Below are 22543 nucleotides of genomic sequence, written 5' to 3' on the forward strand. Positions count from 1 at the left end.
GCGCTGGCTGGCCCGCTAAATGTGTATTTATGCCTGCTCCATTACAAAGAGCCTCAGTCGCAGCTCCCTGTCACCCTCCTCTCCCTGCCCCCAGGGCTTCGTTCTTTAGAAACAGCGACCTCTGAAAGCTCCAGGAGAGGCTGTAGGCGGCTTCCGGTGCTGGTCCGGGATTCTTGCCCCCAGGCTCTTGGCTGGGGGAGGAGATGCCTCCCACTACTCTGAGGGTGTTTCTCCTGGGATGCCAGGGTCTCCAGCCAAGATCAACTCTGTTCGTCCTCGGCCTTGAGGAGGTGTTTCTGGGTCTCCTTCGCCAGCTGTAAAATGGGCACAGGGAGGAGATTTGATGGAGAGGGTACCCTGCTGAAGCCGGGGCAGGCTGCAGCCAAATCTTGAGGGAGAATCTGGCTGCAAGAGGGAAGCTACAGAGGGAAGTGTGTGTGGGTCTCCAGAGGCTGAGGCGTGGCACGTCGAGGCGCCACAGCCTGAGGTACATAATGAGTTCAGTCAGCCTGGGCTGTGAGGCAGGTTAGAAGCAGACGGGAAATGAAGGGGACAGGAAAAGGGGAAAAAGCCTTCTCATGCTGACTGAGAGTCAAGAAATTTCAACACAGCTGATAAAGCCACAATTGCCTTCAGAGATAGGACGATGGTTTTCCTAGATATCACAAAGATGCTAAAGCAACAAGCTGTGCTTAGGTTGAGATGTCTCCCTGTTATAGTATTCCTCTTTCATCTCTAAGTAAGACAGTGTAACTCATAAAGCCACCTAACAACTCCAGCTAACATAGGAAATTCCTTAAGATTAGGAAGACTACTAAACAGCTGGGATATTTTTACCTAACTTTTATCTTTAACTTAAAATTTAATCATTAAACCTTGTAATGTCATCACCCTTTAAGTTATGGTATCTTAGAAAACCACAATGTCATGTATACAGCCACTATAAAGACACCGGAGTAGAGCCATTGTGATGTCTCAGTGGATAAGGCCTGAGGCCTTGAGTTCCTTTCCCAGAACTCTATGCTGACTGGTTTTATGTCAACTCGACACAAACTAGGGTCATCTGGAAAGAGGGCACCTCAACCGAGAAAAATGCTCACACTAGATTGCCTGCAGCAAACCTGTAGGGCATTTTCTTAAATGATGACTGGTGTTTGAGGCCAAGCTCACTGTGGGTGGTGCCACCCCCGTAAGTGGCCCTGGTTGTATAAGAAAGCAGACTGAGCAAGCCACGGGGAGCAAGCTCTAAGCATCACTGCTTCATGGCCTCTGCCTCAGCTTCTGTTTGGGCTCCTGCCCTGACTTCTCTCAGTGATGGACTGTGAATGGGAACTGTAGAGTGAAATAACCTGTCCCTGCCCAAGTTGCTTTGGAAATCCTGACAGAGACAAACCCTTCAGGAGCAGAAAACTCCTAAAGCTGTCCTCTCACCTTCACATGTGCTAATGACAACACCCCCACCCCCGCCCCTCAAGACCCTGTGTGAGAATCTCTAATAGCCTTCTCCTTCACAATCCTACATTCCTGGAGGACAGTCCCTGACAGCTCACACACACACACACACACACACACACACACACACACACACACACCCGCTGTGCAGGTCCTGAGGAGGGTGTGACACTGGCTTACTGGTGCCATATGAATCCACAGTCCGTGTATATGAGTTTGACTGACGTCATGCCTCTCCATTCTCAGACCCCCACGTTGTGAACCCTGGAGGGAGGCTTCCTCCTTGGCACTGCCATCAAAGGAGGGTTCCATTACTTAAGATAGTCTCAGCCATGCCTCCCAGGTTTGGAGGCCCACTTCCCAGAGAAAGGGAGACACTGACTTGTATGTGAGGGGGTGCAGTACAGATTGCTGGCATGACTGTTCCATCATTAGGAAGAAGGATTTTATTGTGCGTAAGAGAGAGGAAATATCCAGAGGCACCCAGAAGAGTCCGGAGCAGAGAGAAAGGACAGCAGCCTGGACATGGCCAGGGCTTGAGAAGCCGGAGAGAATGGTGGAGATAGAGAGATGCAAGACATAGAAAACAGAGAGCAAGAGGAGAGGGAGCAGGAGAGTGGGGGTCAGATCAGGTGGGTCATAAGGACCAGTAGCTGGGGTGGGTGGGAATAGAAGGCCAGGGTGCTAGCTAGCAAGGACTTTTGAAATGTATGACAGGCACCGAGGGAGCCTACAGGCCAGCATGGGCTTTGATAGGACACCTAGGATGGGTGTCCTAGGTAGCCAAATGTCCCTCTGCCAGAGGTAAGGGAAATGACTCTTTTTGGCAGATGGAAGCTAGTTTCACAGGTTCCTGAGGAATGCTGACTCTTGTCTAACCACCTAATCCCTCTAGAGCTCATTTCTAGACATATGGACACCCTGAAACTAATGTAACCCTCTCTTCCTACACCTCCCCATGGCTCCTCCAACTGAGCGTGTGTGTGTGTGTGTGTGTGTGTGTGTGTGTGTGTGTGTGTGTGTGTGTGTGTGTGTGAACCTAACATTATCACCAGTGGCTTGAGAAGTACCCCATCCTCTTAGGAATTTCCACTCTGATAAAGTTCAACATTTCCTCAGACATTTTTCAATTCTTTGGATTAGGAACATTCAAAATCCTCTCCTCTAGTTATTTTGAAATGTTAAACTAATTGTCAGAAGCCATGAGAATTCAATTGTGTAGAGGACTAGAAGTTATTTTCCTACCAGCTATGCCCTGTGTCTGTCCATTCATGGACGAATGGACACAGAAAATGTGGTACAGATACACAATTGAATACTATTCATCCCTAGAAACAATGAGACACTGCAAACTGCCCTAATATGAATGAGCACGGAGCACATATAAAATTCAGGTACAAAAGACAGATACGGTGTCCTCTTGCTTACACATGGGACTTGAGGCAGTTGGTTTTTTAAAGTTAACTGACAGCTTCCAGAAGTTGGAAAGAGTGGGGAGGAGTCGGGGAGAGGATGTAATATCTCTTGGCTATTGGGAGTAGGAGGTTCAGCTGCCAAGCACATGGCTGAGATCTCATCTGTTATTGGAAGCAAAGCAGAGAAGTGAATGGTATGCTCCTTGAGGTAGGGACCCAAAAAGTGGGGGCAGACATTCGACTTCTAGACAGGACTTTTTTGGGGATAGTTTTGCTTTGTTTTGATACAAAGGCTCACCAAGTCAGCCCGGATGACTTGTAACTTTCAGTAGTCCCCCTGCCTCAGTTTTCCAAGTGCGGGGATGGGTTGCACTGGGGAGGCATGCATCGCCTTGCCTGGCTTGATGAACCAAGAACCAGACTCTCTAAAATGAGCTAATTTGGGCTGATCTGGGCTAATCAAGAACTGAAACATGAGTACACACTGTCTGCCAGGCAGTGTTATCACCAAGAGGAGAATGGCCGCCATTGCCCCTGGAATAATAAGAGGTCACCGATCAAAATAAGATTTGGCACTTTTGATGTTCCTAGACCGGAGATTATGACTTCCTGTGGTATCTGCTCTGTGAGAGACATGTGAGTCAGAGGGAACAGGAAAAGATTGCCCCAGGGTCAGCCTGTGCCGAGCCCCATCAACACCAAGTCAGTCACTGTCACCTGAGGACCAGCTGCCTAGTGTGATACTCTGCTGTGGTCTTGACATTCTTAATAATTTCTGAACAAAGAGTCTTGTATTTTCCTTTCACACATGTGGTCAGCTGGCCTTATTAAACAGTGGCAGAGTCAGCTCAGGTTCTGGTTTTGAGTGGCAGCAGGAGTGGAAAGAAGACACTACTCCATGCTGTCACCTACAGTATCCTCATGGACTCCTTACTGAGACCTCATGGACTCCTTACAGTGACCTCATGGACTCCTTACTGAGACCTCCTCTCATGCAAAGCCAGGGTTCCTGACGTCACTGCAGACAAGAGTTTCAACATGAGTGAGTATGAAGCACCGTCAGATTTTTTCTTTTCTGAGACAGGGTTTCTCTGTGTAGCTCTGGCTGTCCTGAACTTGCTTTGTAGACCAGGCTGGCCTCGAACTCACAGAGATCCGCCTGCCTCTGCCTCCCCAGTGCTAGGATTAAAGGTGTGTGCCACCACCACCAGGATGCAGAGTCAGATTTATTTTACTTTCCTTCCCCAACCCTTTTCTTTTTTATCTTTCCTGGAGAATCAAATCTAGGGCTTCACCAATGCTAGACACACACTCTCCACTGAGCTATATCGTCAGCCCAGATAAATGTATTATATGATTTTAACATGTACTTAAGGACTAGTATTAATAGATATGTGACGTATAGTTTGCTTTCTATTGCTGTGATAAAGTACCATGACCAAGCTGGGCATTGGTGGCTCACTTGGGAGGCAGAAGCAGATGGATCTCTGTGAGTTCAAGGCCAGCCTGGTCTACAGAGCGAGTTCCAGGACAACCTCCAAGGCAATACAGAGACACCCTGTTTCGAAAAAACAAAACAAAAACAAAAAACAAAAAAACACAACCAAAAGCACCTTGTGGCTTTAGCTCAGGAGGTGATGTGAGGTAGGGGAGGCCGCCCTCATGGGAGCAGGCTGTCCTTTATTAGAAGAGCGGTGGTCTCTCTGTGGGAGACTGTGCAGCTAGGCACAGCGGGAGTCAGGGCTTTGAAGGGTAGAAAAGGGATTTGTTTTGGAGGTGGAAAGTTCCATCTGTAGATTTATTCCCTGCAGTTTCAGGATGGTAAATCCTGGCAGCTGTTCCTACGGATAGGCTCGCTTTCTTGCCAGTTTCTCAACTTGCCTGAGGCTCTTTGTTTTATGTCATTATCCTTTTATTCCAGACCCTGAGTATAGATAAAGAGGCGTGTGTGTATGTGTGTGTGTGTGTGTGTTGTGGGCAGTGTTATGATAATACACGTGGCAAACCTTGGCGGATTCCACGTCGGGTGAGGTTGACCCAGATCTTAAGTGAGGGGGGGGCGGGAAGATGACAGACGGGGACTGGACAGGACGGGAACAGAGACAGAGAAAAGAGGTAAAGAGGCACAGACAGAGAGGATAGAAGAGAAGAGGGAGACAGAAAAGTCCCTTCTGACCCTGGGAAACAGCAGAGAAGAGAGGAGCTGGCAAGAGAGCGTGTAAGTGGTCAGGGGTCTTTCTTTCAAAGGGGTTCTTTTGCGCCTGCGTGCAGACTAGTGGTCCTGGAACCCTGGGCTGACCAGGGTACTGCCTGAGTGCGTTCTGCCAGGTGACAGAGGCAGGCCAGCATAATGCCTGAATCCTTACAGGCGGGCATGGCTCTTTCTGGAGCGACTCTAGGCAAAGCACTGTCTTTATCCCGTATGGTGGACCTCGTAATAGCAGTGACTAGTCCAGGAGGAACTTCTGTGAAAAGTTTAAAAGTCAGGTTAAAATCATAAATATAAGAATAATAAGGGGAAAAGAAGTGACGGAGGGGAGGATGGGAGGGAATCAGGAGCCCATCCAGAGGAGGCCGGTCATTGAGCTTTTAGCCTGGGCTCATCTCAAAACAATCTGGATTAGTTGGTGTAGAAGCGGTATCATTCCTAGAAGAGGGCTCAGATCCCACCGTTAGCAGCGATCAGGAAATCCAGTGTTCTTCGTTTTGGAGAACCATGGCAGCCGAAGAGTTGAGTTGACCTTGAAGGATATCAGGCTCACCTGAGAGATCTTTTTCTGAGAGCTGGAGGGCAGAGTGGTTAACTGATGCCAAGGAACCTTCAGTCTAGCTGCTCTAGTTCTGAGCTCTGAAAGAAAGCTTAGAGTGGCAAGAAGAGGGATGAGCTCGATGGCCCACGTTCTAGGCAAAAGTCACAGGTGTCACCGGAGCAGACGGGTGTCAGCGGAGCAGACAGGTGTCAACGGGACCAACAGGTGGTAGCAGACTTAGGTTTGAATGAGGAGGGTGGTTAGATATTCACCTAGAGCAAGGAAGTTAGGTCCCTGAAAAATTGTCAACTAGAAGATTAAAAAGATGGAAAGTGGAAGAGAGAAGGCCAATGAGGTGAGTACAGCCAAAAGGGCGCCGTCTAATCTTGCGGTACAAAGGTGTTGGCGGTTAGGTTGTAGGAACCTGTTGCACACAGGAAGTGGAGTCTGTGAACATAGGCGGGGGCCTTGTGAAGTAGGTTTCTTCTGGACTGCTAAGGTCCCCTGGGCAGACAGGGAGGAGCTGGATTCACAGAAGTGGAAAAGTGCACCCTTTTTGGGAAAGTCCTGCCCACTATCTCAAAGGTCCCCACTGTCTCTTTGGACAAAGTGGAAGCCTGGGGGTGAGGTAAGCAATTTGAGACAAGTGAGGGTATGCCCAGCAGAGACACGGGGAGAAAGACTTTAGATAGTGTAGAGGGAGTTTGGGAGCCGGAAAAATCCACTCTCCGTGAAGGCTGTCCTAAAAAAAGTCTTTTAAGGTTCTTTCCCCCTTAATTTCGTGTTGATTAGCCTGAACAAGCACAGGATGATTAGTTGGCACAGCTATTGCATCCTGATTGGCCTTGAACTCACCTGGCCAGTCCATTATTAGGTGGCCCTGTCTGCAGGGAGTAGGAGGTGGGGTGTTGTCAAGGCTTTTGTTCCAGGAGAGGAAGAAGCCAGCCTCTGAAAGTTTACCATCCTCATTCCTGAGTCTTCTGTACCCTCCCTCATCTGTCTGCCTAGCAGGAGCTCTACCTCCTGTCCCTCTCTCAGAGGTCACAGAACTGTTATTAGGGGTCTTAGGTTGCAGATGGCTTTAACTGCTTCAAGCTGACAAATGGAGGCAACGTATAAAGGGCAGAAATCAGGGTGCTTCAGAGGAGGGTCTGTCTAAGGGGTTATGATAAAACAAGCAATGGCCGACAGCCATGTGATGACGGTGCGCATCCTTGGGGAGCATTGTGTGAGCCAGGTAGCAGCTGTAAAAAAAAGTGACATTGTTAGTACTATTGTCATTTTTACTGGGAATGGAGTTAAGAAAATCGTCTGGGCTGTTTTACCCTTTCTGGATAAAAAGTACATGTCGCGTCTGCTGCGCGGCCTGTGTCCGAGAACGTGCGGAGGGTGTCGGGGATTGACAACACAGAGACTTGTTCAATGATGTAAAGAAAAGTTTAAGCAGGCCCCAAAAAGGTTCAAGAAAACTTCCTAAGAAAGGCTCCCACCAGAGAAGCTTCTGCTCTCTTCCCTACCCTGGCTGGTTCTCTCTCTGACCCCAGAAACTGATCTGGGTGTGGCAGAAGAGGCGGTTAGTCTCTGGACAAGGTCGAGCTCAGGGTGGTTTCTGCGGGTAGGCCTTTTCCAGGAACTTAATGCCCCCAGGCATTGTATTGTTTTTAAGTAAACATTGTCTTACAGCTGCCTACTCCCAGGCAGAAGGGGAAGTGGGTCTCTGCTCAAGGTCTGGTGTTCCCACAAGTACATGCAAGGAAAAACATCCAAAGAACTCTAGGCAGGCCTTGCCATAGGTGTTTGCAAGACTTGCCCATTACAAGATGGAAAGAGATCGTTGTTGAAAGAACTTCAGACATTTTTCACTGTCCAGTAAGTCCAGCATCGGCCATCAGTTTTCCCCTATTACAGCCACGTGGCGAATGTGGTGGTTTGGATGAGAACGGTGCCCCCATAGACTCATAGATTTGAATACTTGATCACCCCGGAGCGGTACTATTTGAAAGGATTAGTAGGCGTGGCCTTATTGGAGGGAGTATGTCACTGGGGGCGGGCTTTGAGGTTTCAAAAAGTCCATTCCAAGCTCCAGTCTTCCTCTTCCTGATGCCTGCGGATCCAGATGTAGAACTGCTGCGGGGTATTTGTTCTCACTGACACTCAGAGATTGCTAATAAAGTTTACCTTGAATCAGAGGGCGGAGCCAGCACGTGGTTGATGGGAATTAGCCATAGAGGTTTTGGAGGACCCAGATAGGGAGGCACAGGAAGATATAGAGAGATGCTGAGAGAGATTCATAGCCCTTTCAATTTGGGAAGCATGGAGAGTTAGAGTCAGCTGATTGTTCCCCCCCCCACTCTTTGGTTCCATCAGGTTTTTACCCCAATATCTGACTCCTGAGTTTTTATTAATAACTGAACAATATAGGTAAATACTTCATAGAATTCACAGTTACTTCCCCAGCACCATGTCTACCTGTACTGACATGCTTCCTGCCATGATGATAATGGACTAAACCTCTGAAACAATAAGCAAGCCCCAGTTAAATGCTTTCTTTCATAAGGGTTGTGTGGTCATGGTGTCTCGTCACAGTAATAGAACATTGATTAAGACAGGGAACATTAAGAGATTAAGTTAATGAGAAAAAATGTTTTGTTTAGTAAGGTGAAGCGCAGTTGTGCAACTGCCTGGCCATGGACCAAAGCCGTGTAGCTGGATAAGGTAACTGTAACCAGCTGTTTGTTGCATGAGACTTCTGCATAAGGAACAATTGGCTAGAAGCTTTGTGAGAGAAGTCCGCTAAACTCAGCATCTAACAGATAACTTAAAAGAAAAATAGAATCCTAATGGGTCCTTTTTATAGTATTGTCCAGCAATGTCCCATGGACACCACTTAGGAATCCCAAATAATTTCCACAAACCTATGTATGAGTTTGATGACAGGCTATCTGGTAGTCTCCTTTAATTAGGGAAATGGATAATTTGACTAGAAAGACATATTGGCTGGTGGCGCACGCCTTTAATCCCAGCACTCGGGAGGCAGAGGCAGGCGGATCTCTGTGAGTTCGAGGCCAGCCTGGTCTACAAAGTGAGGAGTTCCAGGACAGCCTCCAAAGCTACAGAGAAACCCTGTCTCGAAAAACCAAAAAAAAAAAAAAAAAAAAAAAAAAAGAAAGAAAGAAAGAAAGAAAGAAAGAAAGAAAGAAAGACATATTGGCATTTAAGAAGACAGGCCTTTGTCTTGGTTGAGGTTTTTATTGCTGAGATGAAACACCATGACCAAAAGTGACTTGGAGAGGAAAACGTTTATTTGACTGACATTTCCATATCACTGGTAATCTGGTGTGGGAAGAGCCTCTGTCTCCTCTTTGTCAGTCTGTCAACTCAAGGATAAGTCAAAGCCTCACTTGACCTTTGTATAACTGGGAAACGTGGAAGGAAAGTTTCCTGTGTTGACCCTTCCCTTTGTACACTGGATACTGGTCAGGGATCCATGGGACAGGGTCTCCATGGCCTCCCTGAACAAGAGAACAGAGACTCTCATGGTTACAGAATACTTCAGAGGATATTCCACAGTCCCCTGGGACCTGGTTGATCTTGGAGGGCAAGGGAGAAGATGTTCTTTCTTTTACTCTCTCTGACCATAATGACATAGGTCTCTAAATATGCTCATTGAACACCTAGAAGGTTAGTTACAACACCAGTATGATTTTTTTGATGTTGTTGTTCTTGGGTTTGCCTTTTTTTTCCAAGACAGGGGTTCTCTATGTAGCCCTGGATGTCCTGGAACTTGCTCTGTAGATCAGGCTGACCTCAAACTCAGAGATCTGCCTTCCTCTGCCTCTCAAGTGCTAGGATTAAAGGTGTGCATTACCACTGCTCAGTCAGTCTGGCACTTTTAATCACAGTATAATATTTTAAAAACCAGACACTTTTAAATGAACTTTGGTTACATGTACATTTTAGTCTGTTCTTATAATTGTTCATCTTTGACCTTAAAAACATTAATACCATATGTGTCACCTCAAAGTCTTGTCCTTTACATGTCTTAAATAACTCATAACTTCATAACTTGCATAAACTTTGTAGTCATATTTTCCATTCTGGAAATACCCAGCCATCTTAATCTTCCTATATATAAATCCTTCTTTACTAAATGAAAGTCCGTGTATGAATCTTTTTAGTATTTTTAAATACCATAAGACTAGCATCAGTAATAAACACATTTACTATCTGTTGTGAGAACCTTTTTTCCTGGGTGTGGTTTATGGAGGGATAGACTAAACAGTGTCTGTTCCTTCTTCATTAGGTTCCAATGACAATCTAAAGTTTGATTTCATCAGAATTCACCCTGGGGGAACCAATGAACCTATTGAGTTTACTTAAAAGAGAATTGGTGAAAGGTTAGTGATGGGAGTGGCCAACCATTAATGGCCGGCATTCTATCTCAGTTGTAGGAAACTGGGCCTGGGGGACCAGGCAGAACTATCAGATATTAAGTCCCAGCAGAGCCTGTGTCTCCATTCTCCTGCTCAGCAGGCTGATCCAGTCTTGGCCACAGTAGCTGCCCACTGGCAGAAGCTTGTCTACCAACTGGCACTTCTCCTTTGAGTCCCTGTTGGCATCTGTGCTTCAGTGATATTCAGCTCTGGGTCACCACACACGTCAGTGTTTGTTACCTTTGCAGGAGGCCAGTGTTGGAGGAACCCGGCTGCAAAACTCTTAGGTCCCCTCCAGAAACCAGTAAATATATCATGTAAACAATGTGGTAAAATTAAACAAACGCTGAAAGTCTTTTTTTTAAAAAGCACCTTGGAGACCCCGTGTTACCCTATTAGTCTATTATAAAAAGGGCTGTGGTGATCCCCAGAGGGCTCAGTAAGATCAGGAAGTTTTATAGGCGTCACCGTTTTGGTTTATGCCATGTGGTTGCATTAACCAAGACAGTGGGAAAGTTACGTGGCATTTACCTTCTTCATAATATCATTAGCAGTGATGGCGGTTAAATCACATGACTGCTTCTTGCTTATGGTGAGTCTGTAAAGTGAGTCCATCCCCCATCAGGCACAAATTCCTGGGGATCCACATATTTCACTAATTTAATGTGCACCATTACACCCTTTTATTTAAAAAGAAACTTCAATTAGGTTAGTAAGAATACAGAAGGAGATGGTATCTATGGCTTAGGTAGGTAGCCCTAATAGAAAAATAAAGAAACAGCTCATGGTGACGCTAGAAACTGTGTGAGATCTCTCTTAGATGGGGTATACTGAGGGAGAGAAAAGGAATTTAACTATCATTTTAATTTTAGTTCAAACGATAGTGGGCCTGTCTTTCTTTCTCTTGGGGTTGCAAAAGAGACAAAGGAAGGATGGGAGATACAAGTGCCTTGAAAAATCCCAAAGTTTGTCTGTTTCCAGGTAGAGTCACTCCCCAAGGAATGCCAGATCTCCCTAGGGGATGTCCCTCCTTCCAGCACCTGGACTGGTCTTCACTCTGACCTGGGTGAGGTAACATCTGTGTTAACCAGTCCTCAGGTTAACAGTGCAGGTTTAGTTATCTGCTTGCAAGTCTAGTCATCAAACGGTTTAACTTGTTCCCTACGATACACAGACGTGTATATTAGTGTTAGAAGGAAAGGTATCTAAGGGGACCTTTCTTTTAAAGAGAAGAAGAAGATAAAACTACTACCCTTGTTCCAGGATGTGGGAGGGATGCCCTTAGCTCAACAGTAACACCTTTGTATCCTCTTCCAGTAGTTGTTTTTAATACAGACATCTCTATATTATGAGGTAATAGTAACCTGTGATGGAAACAGTTTACCAAATTACCTGTCCTTAAGGACATGTTTTTACTCCTTGGGCTGTTTTTCCTTTTCTCTGTCACAGAGTCAGGGGGTCAGTCTGACCCTGGACAGGGGTTTGGAGGACATTTTGAGACAAACATGCTTGAGTCTGAAGGGGGAGGACCAAATTCCATCTCCAGAGCCCGCTTCTCTGTGAGCAAGTACAACTGGTCAAGACATCCTACACATAGCAGGCGTTCTGCAATGACAACTGGTCAACACACCCTACACATAGTAGGTGTTCTATTCCTGCCACCTCAGCTTTCACTTTAGAAGCTCCTGTTTGGCACCATAGCAGATAGGATATCACTGTGGCACATCTGGAGTAAGTGAAACCTATCCACAAGTACACGGACCAGATCTGTCCTTTTGTTCTGGGCAGGGAGGGGGGTCCCTCAGGAGGGAAGACATCCCAGATCACTACTGAACCTTTATGTCAAAGAAGAGGTCTGGGGGCCATCAGTTCATCCTTGAGGCACAGAGAGGGCAGCTTTCAGGGGTCCATGGAGAGAACGAGGGCAGTGTGGGTAGATTGTGGAAATGGGGTGTGGGGGAAGGAAGGGAAGCTGTATGCAGAGGGGTGGAATGGGAGAAAGGGTTGATGGCAAGGGGGTGGGGGCTCAGCCAGATCAGTGTCTGAAAGAGAATTTAGGGAACTAGTTTTTAGAAGTTTGAGCTGACAAAACCTGTGTGCAGGAATGGAGGGATAAAGGGGCAGGCAAAGCGGAGGTAGCATAGCTTGATGGTGGAGAACCATTTGCTGTCCTCTCTTAGGAAGCTGTCCAAGTCAGTGAGACTTTGCAAATCAAAAGTGCCAGTTCACCACATGTGTTACTGTTGTCCAATTTTCACTGGGTCCAGCCCTCAGTGTCCGGCACGCTAACTCCTTGAGGTTTGTTTTAAGGCAAGCCAAAGATGTGTCTTTAGGAATGGCGATCTGGGAGCCCATTTTGGTCATGTAAGGGTGAGGCTCATTTCTGGTGATAACTTGTCACTTACAACTAGAAATTGGCCTGAAGTGATAGACCAGGGACTGGAATGGGCGTCCCCAATGCTAGTGACCCGGCAGGCAAAGCTGAAGGCAGAAAACTGAAGAATCCCGGAGCGCGGGGGCTCTACGGGTGTCTGTCTCGGGTGCGACTGAAATGGACCTTAACTTGGATGGATGTGCTGCTGAGGAGAATCGTGAGTGGTCTCAGAGGAGGTAGGGGAGGTGAAGGAGGAGGAGGTATGTCTATAAAATCCCAGAAAGGGATGCGTACCACTCACAAAGGCAGAGGCTATGGAAAACGCAAGTTTTCAGGTCGCAATTTGCTGCTGTTTAGCCTGTACAACGAGTTTAGGAGGTGACTGGGGGCTCTGGATGGGACTCTGTGGAAACAGAGAGAGGAGGAGAGTCAACAAAGGGAACTCAAAGACCCCCAAGAACTCTCCTGGGTTCCAGCACCAAATGTTTGACTGGGACTGACTGAGGTGACATGGAAATGGAAGAAACAGAAGGGAAGGGACCGACCTCAGAGAAGCAGATTGTCCTTTATAAGAACAGTGGAACCAATGACAGTTTATGCTGGAGAGGTTGTGGAGAAAGGGGAACATTCCTCCACTGCTGGTGGGAGTGCCAACTCATACAGCCACTTTGGAAATCAGTATGGAGATTCCTCAGAAAAATGGGAATAAGCCTACCACAAGACCCAGCAATTCCACTGTTAGGCATATATCCAAAAGATGCCCATTCATACAACAAGGATGTCTGTTCCACTATGTTCATAGCAGCATTATTTGTAATAGCCAGAACTTGGAAGCAACCTAGACCACAACTGAAGAGTGAATAGAGAAAATGTGGTACATTTACACAATGGAGCACTATTTAGCAGAAAAAAAAACAATGGAATCCTGAAATTGGCAGGCAAATGGATGGCACTAGAAGAAACCATCCTGAGTGAGGTGACACAGTCACAAAAAGACAAACATGGTATTTACTCTCTCATATATGGATTTTAGACATAGATCTGGGGAGTGCCAGCCCACAATCCCATGGCCAGAGAGTCTAGGGAACAGAACCTTAATCCAGTGGCTGATGGAGGTAGAGGCAGACTCAGCTAAACACTGAGCTGAACTCAAGGAACCCAGTGACAGAGAGGGAGGACTTATAAGCAAAGGGGTTAAGACTGGACTGGTTTAACCCCCAGAAACAGCTGACCTGACAAGGGTTAGCTCTTGAATCCCAGACTGATGGCTGGGAATCCAGCATGGGACTGATCAAGACTCCCTGAATGTGTGTGTCAGTGAGGAGACCTAGGTAATCTATTGAGCCTTGGGTAGTAGATCAGTATTTATCCCTGGCACACAAATGGACTTTGGGTGGCCATCTAACAATGAGAGATGCACTCTCAGCCTGAACTCTTGGGGAGGGTCTAGGCCCTGCCCTGGATGAAATGACAGACTATGGACACCCCCATGGAGGGCCTCACCCTCCCTGGGGAAATGAGGGGTTATTGGGGGTGTTGGTGGGAGGGCGTGGGAGGAGGGGAGGGAAAGGGAGAGGGACCTGGGATTGACATGTGAAGCAACCTTGTTTCTAATTTAAATTTAAATTTAAATTAAAAAAAAGAACAGTAGAGGACAGAGGTCTCTCTGGGGGAAAGGAGACTTGAGAGTTTTAAAGGGTAAATGAGGGACTTGGGAGGGGGTGTTGAGCATTGCATCTGTAGATCTGTTTCCTGAGGTTTCTGGTCAGTAAATGCTGGCCTGTGTTCTTATAGATATGCTGACTTCCTTGTTAGGAGTTGCCTAACTTACCTGAGGGTCTTCATTTTATGTCATTAACCCTTCAGGGGAAGAAAGGGTTTTTTTTTTTTTTTTTTTTTTGGTTTTTTCGAGACAGGGTTTCTCTGTGGCTTTGGAGGCTGTCCTGGAACTCGCTTGGTAGTCCAGCCTGGTCTCGAACTCACAGAGATCCGCCTGCCTCTGCCTCCCGAGTGCTGGGATTAAAGGCGTGCGCCACCAACGCCCGGCGAAAGGGTTTCTTTGGCTTACACGTTCCTTCCCAACACCGTCCATTACTGAGGGAAGCCAAGTTGGAACTCAAGGCAGAAATCTGGAGACAGGAACTGATGCGGAGGCCATGGAGGAATGCTGCTAACTGGCTTGCTCCTCATGGCTTGCTCAGTCTGCTTTCTTACAGAACCCAGGACCACCTGCCTGGGGTGGCAGCACCCATGATTCACAGTGAGCTAGGCCTTTTCATATCAATCATTGATCAAGAAAATATCCAACAGACTTCCCACTGGCCAATCGGATGGAGGCAGTTCCTCAGGTAGGCTTCTCTTCCCAGATGACTCTAGCTTACGTCAAATTGACAGAAAACCAACCAGCACAAGTTCTAAAGAAGAGGATATTACACACCCACATGTGGGAGTAAGCTTCTCAAGGGAGGTATGTTTAAGTGTCTTCATGGTAGCCATATCTATATGATTTTGATGGCTCTTGAAATCACGTTGTTAAAAGGGTTTCTAAGGGACTCTTTTTTCATCAAATGGTAAGATTAGAGCTGATAAGGTGAAACTGTGGGTCACAAAAGAGTTAATATATGCCTTTTACTATAAATGGAGTTTATAGTCTTGTGACATTCCCAGGAAACTGCAGGGTTGCATCTAGGAAAAGAGAAAGGTCACTCTTTCTTTCTTTCTTTCTTTCTTTCTTTCTTTCTTTCTTTCTTTCTTCCTTCCTTCCTTCCTTCCTTCCTTCCTTCCTTTCTTTCTTTCTTTCTTTCTCTCTTTCTTTCTTTTTCCGAGACAGGGTTTCTCTGTGGCTTTGGAGGCTGTCCTGGAACTCGCTGAGATCCGCCTGCCTCTGCCTCCCCAGTGCTGGGATTAAAGGCATGCACCACCAACACCCAATGAGAAAGGTCACTCTTGATCATATACACTTAGTCCTTAGGATGGTTCATCTACGCCCATACCACCCTTTCCAAGGGCACACCCTGAAATGAATCTCAGGACTTCACACAAGGCCCCACCTTCCAATAGTACTACCCTCTTGGCAAATACGCATGCCATTCCTAAACCATACCAGGTGGTTAGAGTCTGGGACTTAGGGGCTGGCAAGATGGCTTAGTGGTTAAGAGCACTGACTGCTTTTCCAGGGGACCCAGGTTTGAGTCCCAGAACCCACATGGTAGCTCACAACCATTTGTAGCTTGATGTCCTCTTCTGGCCTCGCAGGTACCAGACACATATGTGGTGCACAGTTATACATGTATGTAAAACACTCACGTACATAAAATACAATAATAAAATAACATAAAAAAAGAAACTGGGGCTTACATGCTGCTATGATTTTTAACATGTCACTCCCAATTACATGTCAGAAACGTAGGGGGTGGAGTCTGGTGGGTGTGCTCACATCGCTAGGACTTCATCTTCATGATCAAATTCATGCTGACTAAGGAAGGGCTCGGGGCTGCAGGTTCATTCTCGCTCTCCTCCCCACTCCCCTTTCTCTGCACCTCCTTTCTGCCTCTCTGTATATACGTCTGTCTTGTCTCTAGCATTATTTTATCTCTCTCATAGCTCCTCCCCCTCTACCACAGAATGCTGCAACAAGGTCTTCCCTGGCAGAACCTTGACCCGGAACCTCCCAGCCCCAGCAGTGTCAGAAATACATAGCTTTAAAAAAGAACTGCTTCATCTCGTTACTCTGTTCAGCAGGAAAAAGACTGAGAAGACACACCTACCTTGGTAGGGGATGGGAGAGAAGAACAAACCGCAAAGGGTTGCCCTCAGGAAGGAAGGACAGCTGGGTAGGGCTTTTGTGAGAACAGAGAAGGAGACACATTTGGGGATGACACTGTTTGTCTGGACAGCATGAAAGGTCTTTGCATCTTTGGGACCATAAACTAACCCAGGAGGGATTTACAGTGGCTTTGCCCTTTATACCTTTACTGGGAGTAGAGCTACTCTCAGAGAGAACGTACATGAACCCTTGTTTCTCAGAACTTTCTGCTTCTCTTCAGATAAAGTCCTTCTGCAGCCGGTGGGCCCCAAATGTCTGGTGCCTGAGTGACCCATCTTGCATGGCTGGCACTCTGTCAATATCTGTGAATGAATGAGTGAATGAGTGAGTGAGTGAGTGAGTGAGTGAACCATCACGCAAGAGGTGGCTGGAGAGATTGTTGCTTGCTCATCAAGCGATTGGTGGCAGCTAAAGTCCAAATTCCCCTCACTGGTGAGGTGACCCCATAGTGCTGGATTAGGCTTCCCCAGAGCACATTTCAGAGGCTGAGCAGATTAACCCATTCACCGTTTGGGCTCCCGTGCTTCCTTGACATCTGCCGGGGTTTGGCAGTTGGTTCCCAGGAGGATTGAGGCCAGAGTTAGGATGCAGTAGGTTTACAGGGAGAAGTCTGACATTTTAAATCTGCAGCTCAATTCATCCATCAGCCCTGACTGCTTTGGGAGGACAAGAATGGAAAGTGAGCATTGACAGGTTCTCCTGGGGCTGCTGGCTTGGACAAGGAGCAGAAAGCAGGAGGAAGAAGACCGTTCTTCAGCAGACCAGAGGCCTTTGAAAGACTCCCACACCCTACCAGCAAGGGAGCGAGGAGGGGGAGGAACCGGAGAGGCTGGGTGCTGGCTGGGTCAGCGAGTGAATGAGGGTTACTTAGTGACATCCCTTCAGGGCTTGTGCTCCACCTCAACCCTACCCAACCTGGCATGAAGTCTAGGCCTCATGGCATGCAAAGTCCCTGGTATTGAGTTCAAAGAGAGAACCCGATGTTCTTCAGGAAGTGGCCTTTGTCTGGACCCAGGCAAGATGGGCTGTCCAGATGTCCAGCTGGCCCGGCTAGAAAGGTGCTGGGCAGAGCTTTATTAAAAATAGATCCTGCTAAGGCATCTCTTCCATGATCGTTCACTCTGCAGAGTTAGTATGTGAGTACCTTACCTGGGCTAGTACCTCCCCTTTTCACAGCAGGTATAGACCTTGAGAATTCTGCTGGGCCAATGGATGGCTGGAAGGAGGAGAAGACGAAACATCACCTTCCTCTTTTTTGAGATAGCATGTCTCCACGTAGCCCTGTCTGGTCTGGAACTCAGAGTAGACCAGGCTGTTCTTACCTCATGACAATCCTGTCTTCATATCCGGTGTGCAGGGGAATACGGGCATGTACCATCATGTCAAGCTGTGGAGGCAATTAAACAAATTGTGGGCATTGTGTGTGCATGAGTGTGCATGTGTGTGCGCACATGTTTGTGGATGTATGTGTACAGTGCAGTTGCTCTCAGAAGACAGGGCATCAAAGCCCCTTGGAACTGGAGTTTAAATAGGCATTGCGAGCCGCCTATATGGGTTCTGGGAATCGACCTCAAGTCCTCTACTGCCCAAGGAGTCAGCTCCCGAGTGAAAAAAACCAGCGTGTCTGCGCGAGGCTCAGCACAGTCACCAGGCAGATCACATGGGAATTTGGACCTCAAATCCAGGTTCAGGTTTCAGGCTCCAGATCTTTCTTTTTTTTTTTTTTTTAAAGATTTATTTATTACATATACAGTGTTCTGCCTACAAGCCGGAAGAGGGCACCAGATTGAATTGTAGATGGTTGTGAGCCACCATGTGGTTGCTGGGAATTGAACTCAGGACCCCTGGAAGAGCAGTCAGTGCTCTTAACCTCCGAGCCATCTCTCCAGCCCCTCCAGATCTTTCTTTAACCACTCCCCAGATACCTGCTGCAGAATGGTGACCCAGGAGTGAGACAACTCATCTGGGTGCCTCTCCCTGGTGAGCCAGAAGCCACTGGCTGGCTCCAGTGTTCCTCTGCCAGACATTTAGAGGAGGAAATTAGTCAAGACTGGAGGGAGCATCTCTAGCCACCCTGGGTGGGACAGTGGTCAGCAGGATCCCCCAGGGCGATATGGAAAAATCACACAAAGAACGCTCAGAGGCGGCCCATTTCAGAGAGAAAACATTTTTCCATTTTTAAACTGAAGGCGTGTTTATTCTCCAGCACTGGCCTCTGGACCTTGGCCTCTGGCTTAGAAACAAAGGGGGGTTGTTTGGTCCCCGGGCCTGCGTTTGCTCACAGACTATGATGTGTGCCCAGAGCATCTGGTTTTGGGAGGTGGTGTGCGCTGGGGGGGGGTGGCAGCGAGCACAGAATGGCTCGCTCAAGCCTAGCCTAGGCCTGCATTTGACAATGCTGTGGAGGGAGGAGACTGGGGTCTGAAAGCCTCCTCCCTCCTCTCAGTGGAGGAGAGCATGTAGACCTCTGAGGTCTCATGGACACATCTTCCTCCTGACACAGGCCCTTCGGTCCAGCTGCCAACGCAGGGATTTCACTTTAACATCTACAACCAACCTCTCATTCATTGCTCGTAGACCTCTGCCCCCAGGATACATGTTTCTCCCTCCCTCCCCTATCAGTCCCTCCCCCTCCCTCCCCCTCCCTCCTTCCCCCCCATCCCTCCCTCCCTCCCTCCCTCCCAGTCAGGGTCTCTACATAGACCATGCTGACTTTCAGCCTTGTTTGTTATTCTCCTGCCTCAGCCTCCCCGATGCCGGACGTCCGTTACCATGCCCAGCTTCTCCCGCTTTTGTATCAGGTCCACGCCCTGGCTCTGGACCTACTCTAGTGAGCAGCCCTTTCATTCAGCACCTATTTGGGAAGGCGCTTTCTTTGTACCGGCCACCACGCTCAGCTGCGCACAAGGAGATCGCTGTTGTGGGGAAGGTCACCAGGCAGCAGACAGTTTATTTCGGTAGGTTTCATCTACCTCTTTGCCAGGCCGAAGCTGGGTGGCCTCCTCGTTCCTCTCCTGCCCGACCCCACATACCCCATTCACCAGCACAGCGCCGGGCTGGTTCTAATTCTGAAACACATGCGACATTTACTGTCTGGACTCTCTTTTTTTTTCCACACTCTTTTTGCCAACCCCACTCCATTCCCTCCTGTACCCAAGTAACCACCCTGCCTCTCCTGGACCAGCGCACTGACCTCCCTGCTAGGCTCTAGGCTTCTTTCCTGCCTCCCCAGAGCCCCTTTTCCACGTTAACTAGAGGATGCCTTTGAAACTATCAACTCTCCTTTCCTGAAGGCATTTCAGTAGGTTTTAGTTTTTAAATTAGTATATGTTAATTGTGCAAAACAAAGGGTTTCCTTGGGACATTTCCATGTAGGGATATAACATCTTTTGATCAAATTCACCCCCCTGCCCCCTATTACCCTCTTGCCCCTCCCTTCCCCCTTTCCTATCGGCCCCTCTTTCATTTAAGGACACTGACTTATCTTTGTGGCTTTAACTTTCTTATACACAGAATCAAAGATCACACACCTTTTGCTACCAGGGATTTTGCTCAACATCCTGTTGAGTGAATGCTGAGGAATATAGATTTTAATCTATGTGCAAAAATCCCACATAAAGCCCATTGGAGGAACAAGGCCTTTGGCGTGTTACTAGGAACCATCTACAGATGCACATGCAAAGGATGTTGAAGCCATCAGGAAGGCACTGTTAACCCTATTTTACAGATTGGGAAACTGAGGCTCAGAAAGAGGTTAGAGAACTTGCCTAAAATCTCTCACTTGGTATGCAGCAGAACCAGAATCAAACCCAGCTTGACAAGACCTTGCCAGACTGGCCCCTCTGACTCCTTTCTTGCCTCCTCTCTCTTGTAGCTTGTCCAGTGGGGTAGGCATTCGTTCTCTTAGTTAATCAGGCTTGTGCCGTTCTCAAACCCTATTTATCTTCTTTTCTTTGAGACAGACTCTCATGCAGTCCAGGCTGGCCCTGAACCCCTGATCCACCTAACCTGGTTTCACTTAGTGCTGGGGATTGAATTCAGGGCTCTGGGCAGGCTAGCTAAGCACTCTATCGTTTGACCTACCCTGGACACCCTCAGGGCCTTTAAAAACGTTTTCAATTCTAGAACAGGTTTGTGTTTATAGAAAACTTGCATCCGGGCATGGTGGCACATCCTGTGATCCCAGCACTTGGGGTTGAGATAGGAGGATTGCTGTGCATTCAAGGCTAGCCCGGGCTACAAGTGAAAGGCCCCGTTTCAAAGAAACAAAAAGGAAGGAAGGAAGGAAGGAAAGAAGGAAGGAAGGAAGGAAGGAAGGAAGGAAAGAAGGAAGGAAGGAAGGAGGGTAGGAAGGAAGGAAGGAAGGAGGGTAGGAAGGAAGGAGGGAAGGAAGGAAGGAAGGAAAGAAGGAAGGAAGGAAGGAGGGTAGGAAGGAAGGAAGGAAGGAAGGAAGGAAAGAAGGAAGGAAGGAGGGTAGGAAGGAAGGAAAGAAGGAGGGAAGGAAGGAAGGAAGGAGGGTAGGAAGGAAGGAGGGAAGGAAGGAAGGAAGGAAAGAAGGAAGGAAGGAAGGAGGGTAGGAAGGAAGGAAGGAAGGAGGGAAGGAAGGAAGGAAGGAGGGTAGGAAGGAAGGAAAGAAGGAGGGAAGGAAGGAAGGAAGGAGGGAAGGAAGGAAGGAAGGAGGGTAGGAAGGAAGGAAGGAAGGAGGGTAGAAAGGAAGGAAGGAAGGAAGGAGGGTAGGAAGGAAGGAAGGAGGAAAAAGAGCGAGTGAACAAGCAAACAGTTCAGAGTCTCTGTATCATGACTGTCAGCATCTGTCACAGCTCAGAAACCAGTATCAGCCGAGCGTCCGTGCTTGTTAGCTTGTGTCATCTTGACACTAGCTAGGGTCATCTGGGAAGAGAAAACCTGTACCCAGCCTGTGAAGCATTCTCTTTTAATGACCGATGTGGGAGGGTTCCTGCCCCCACTTCCTGACACAAAGGGCTGCAACCTGTGACATTAAATAAACCCATTCCAACCCTCTTGCTTTTTGGTCATGGTCTTTAACTCAGCAACTGAAAACAGACCAGGACATCCCCCACGTTTTATTTAGATGTCATTCACTTTTCCTTTCTTTCTTTCTTTCTTTCTTTCCTTCCTTCTTTCTTTCTTTCTTTCTTTCTTTCTTTCTTTCTTTCTTTTTTTGTGTCGTTTGTTTCCGCTTTGTTTGAGACAGGGTCTCTCTGTGTAGCCCTGACTGGTCCTGACCTTGCACAACAACTTGGCAGGATGCTGCTGGCTTTTACACTAATATCCTTCTGCTCCAGCGTCCCATCCGGGACACTGTTTGCTTACTTCTGTCTCCTCTGGCCTGTGACATTTTCTCAGCTCCACTTACTCTGACACTGTTATGGAGTCCTGGTTTAACTCTGTGGGTCTGCCTCAGCAATGGCTTTGTCTGCTGTGTTCTAACCCACAAAGGGTGGACCAGACCTGTGCATGGCTGGGCAAAGACGGCCAAGGTGAAGTTCACCTGGTAACTGTCAGGGCTCAAATCACAACTCATCACTGATTTTAACCTTGGCGCCTGTCAAGGGAATACTCTAAAACTCTTTTCCCCTAAAACACTGTCTCTCTCATTCCCTCCTCTAGGTCTACTCCTTGGAAGCAGCTCATCCATACAGCCCCTGTTCAAAGTGAGGGGAGGGCTGTAATACTTCCAGAAGGAGGGAAGGCTTACAGAGATTACTTGTAATTCTTCCCTAAGCTTTCCACCGCTGAGACAAAACACCTGAGACAAATAACTTCTAGGGCTAGAAAGACTTGTTTAGGCTATCGTTTCAGTGTTCTTTAAAATTAAAAAAATTTTTTTGAAATTTCCATGCTTGCATGCATGCAATGGTTTTTCTCTTTGTTCTTTTGTTGTTGTTGTTTTTTCAAGACAAGGTTTCTTTGTGTAGCCCTGGCTATCTTGAAACTCACTCTGTAGATCAGGCTGGCCTCAAATTCAGAGATCTACCTGCCTTTGCCTCCCTAGGTGTGCCTCACTACTGCCTGCTTGGTTTCTTAAAAATATTATTAACTAATTAATAATTATTAATTTTAAATTTAATATTATTAATAATTGTTATTACATATGATTTCCTTTCAACTCCCCACAGAAATAAACAACCAATCTTCTTTCATGTTCTTTTTCTTTTCTTTCTTCCTTTTTTATTTATTTATTTATTTATTTTGAGACAGGGTTTCTCTGTGTAACATACCTAGCTGTCCTGGAACTCACATTTGTTTACCAGGCTGGCCTCAAACTCACA

General features: G+C 47.3%; 1 long non-coding RNA gene across 1 annotated transcript; it reads left to right on the forward strand.

Moving 5' to 3' along the window:
* Nucleotides 1-4948: 4948 nt before the first annotated feature.
* On the forward strand, nucleotides 4949-22109 carry LOC121135379. The gene is made up of 3 exons (XR_005872521.1): nucleotides 4949-5085; nucleotides 18996-19207; nucleotides 21882-22109. It is a non-coding gene; the product is annotated as an uncharacterized LOC121135379 (long non-coding RNA).
* Nucleotides 22110-22543: the final 434 nt, after the last annotated feature.

Source organism: Mesocricetus auratus, unplaced genomic scaffold (assembly GCF_017639785.1).
Source record: "Mesocricetus auratus isolate SY011 unplaced genomic scaffold, BCM_Maur_2.0 Super-Scaffold_4256, whole genome shotgun sequence".
NCBI lineage: Eukaryota > Metazoa > Chordata > Mammalia > Rodentia > Cricetidae > Mesocricetus > Mesocricetus auratus.